Source organism: Montipora foliosa, chromosome 8, assembly GCF_036669935.1.
Source record: "Montipora foliosa isolate CH-2021 chromosome 8, ASM3666993v2, whole genome shotgun sequence".
NCBI classification, from domain to species: Eukaryota; Metazoa; Cnidaria; class Anthozoa; order Scleractinia; family Acroporidae; genus Montipora; species Montipora foliosa.
Window position 1 is genome coordinate 37912659 of NC_090876.1, and position 2500 is coordinate 37915158.

Sequence of the window (2500 nt, forward strand, 5' to 3'; positions counted from 1 at the left end):
GACTTTACATGCAAGATTATCTCCGAAATATCAAAACTTGTACCGTAAACGTTCCTTATCAACGCGCCATAACGCAGCAGTTAATGCGATCGCAGTTAATCGCTGCTGGCTTAACGCCCAGACTAACAAGATTAAGAATCCAACAAAACTTTGCGCTATCGTAAGTTTCTCGCGGTTTGGCCATCTCGTTCGCTGCTGGCTTAACGCCTAAACTAACAAGATGAAGAATCCATTGATGACATGTTTGCAATTCCACCCCCAGATTACCTGACCCATGAGACATAAACTGCGAGGGGCTAGGTCACGCAAGTTTAGGCATTTTCAGCACTGATCGAATGATCATAGAATTAACTAAAATATCAAAATAACTGTTCAAAACTATAGAAGAACTCTAACAAAACACAGGGAAGCCAAGAATGGACATGGATGGACAAAACTGGAGAAGATTGAAATGGATTGAATTTGGGTAAATTTGAAAAACGTCGGCCCACCTTTTTTCAAACAGTCTATATCAAAATTTCATTTACAAAGCTGGAAAATCATTCTCAGTTGTTATGTGGCCGTGATTTTGCAAATGAAAGACTCTTGCTCTGCCAATTTGACATTTAGAGCTCATAATTAACAAAATTAAACAAAATTACGTAAAATAGCGTGACCTAGCCCCTTTAAGGTGATGGTCAGGTCCTCGCGATACACGCGAATATTAGACCGTTTCCTCGAGGCTAAAAGATTGACATAGCTGGAGGCTGTGGAACCATAACAGCGACGAAAACCTAACTGAAGTTGGTAAGTGTGTTGAGAGTTAACGGAAGGAATCTAAAATTGACTATGTATGGGATCACATTGAGCTTGCAGATTTGTAATTGATTTCCTTCATAGAAACAACCACTTGAGAAGACAGATCGAGCGAAAAGTAAACAGTGCTCACGAGAAGACTGCAGGTATTTAACCACCCTTGCTTTTATAGACAGACGCTCAGCAAAATAACAAACAGCGTCGCTATTTTCAAGGCTCGTGGCATGGTTCTCACACTTAAATGCGATCACCTAGTAAATGCAGTCTTCCTTGGGCGAGATCATCTGTTCCTACGTATCATGATCTGCAATATTACTTAGACGAGGAGTAAGAAACTGATACCCACACAAGCAGATGGAATTATAACAATGATGTCTGAGATGCAAAGCTTTAATATACTTTTAATTGCCGATTATATGACAATAGAGGCTGAAGGTTTACAGTCTGAAAGCTCTGCCTGCTAATGAAGGATTAAGACAGTCCCTCCCCCACAAAGATGACGCGTTCTGCATCGGCGACTTTGGGGGGTGGGGTGAGGAATTGCGGGGTTTGCTTTTCACATTCTTTTGTCCGAAGTCATACTCATTACACATCCTCAATGAAGGAGAAGATTCGAAGAAAAGAGACGTTGAAAAACCCTTTAAAACAGGATTAAAGATGGTTTCTTGATAGGCCCACTGCTAAAGTTATCACGAGCTGGATTAAGTTTCAATGATAGGTATAAATGTAGCACTTTTCCCGTTTATGTGATCAGTGACGTTGTAAACAGCCCCAGCCGAGAGAACTGACTAAATAATTCAAGATTTTATCGCACCGCGTTCGCGTGGTGTTTGTAATTATGCATGAGTGCCCACAATCTTAAATGATATATACTGTGACTTATAACTTTGTTAAAACAAAATTATTTGCTACTTGTCAGAAAAATCCCGAACAAAGTCATGTAATGAATGAATTTGTTGGTTGCAATTTCCGAGTTTGAAATGTCTGAATTTGTAAGTCTTTTACAACAGGTTAGCCTGCATAGCAGGTGTATTTTAGCGAGCGAGTGTATGTATTTTGGTCGCCAAATTGTATTGGCAAGATCGAGGAAAGCATGGAACGAGTTCAAAAATAGCGAGGTGGTAGGAAGATTGAAGAACTTGTGAAGGAGAGGGGATCAGGAGAGAAAAATCGTTTATCATTTCGTTAATTGCTTCAGGCTTTCCTCGATCTTGCCAATCTAATATGGCGACCAAAACACTCGATCAAAATATATCTACTGTAGCACTCGCTAGCTCAATCTCGACCACAGAGCTCTTCTCTTGACTGAGCGAGAGAAGAGCTCTGGGGAGCTTTCCTCCACCAATGAATTATAGTTAACAGTACCTGACATGGGTTTCAAGTTCCTTATGTGGGAATTTTATATACCCCGTTCAGAAGAATCCAGAGATTTTTTTGGATGCGGTGGTTTCTTTCGACTAAATCTGTTTCTGCATATTGTGTTTTCGCATGCATCGTTCTTGTCTGTGCACACTGATACGTAAAAAGCCTGCCGATTTGAAAACGTGAGCGTGGTATCACGAGACTGGGAAAAAGGAAATGAAGTTACTTCTAAAAGCTCTATTTACTGTCATGCTGGATCCTTTTTATCCTAACTAAGCATGTCCTTTCAGCTGCAAAAAGCTGCAGTCTGTAAATGGAGTCCGAAAACTTTCGTTTTCGTTGG

The 2500-nt window shown here is 40.4% G+C and overlaps 1 protein-coding gene across 4 annotated transcripts in view; it reads left to right on the forward strand.

Moving 5' to 3' along the window:
• The first annotated feature begins 309 nt into the window (after positions 1–309).
• The window catches only part of LOC138012879 (D(1) dopamine receptor-like), a 102611-nt gene continuing 100420 nt past the window's right edge, over positions 310–2500 (forward strand). For all 4 annotated transcript variants that reach the window (XM_068859805.1, XM_068859799.1, XM_068859806.1 and 1 more), the window contains exons 1-2: positions 310–786; positions 880–941. The gene's annotated coding sequence lies outside the window, so the exon portion shown is untranslated. The remainder of the gene's footprint in view (positions 787–879; positions 942–2500) is intronic.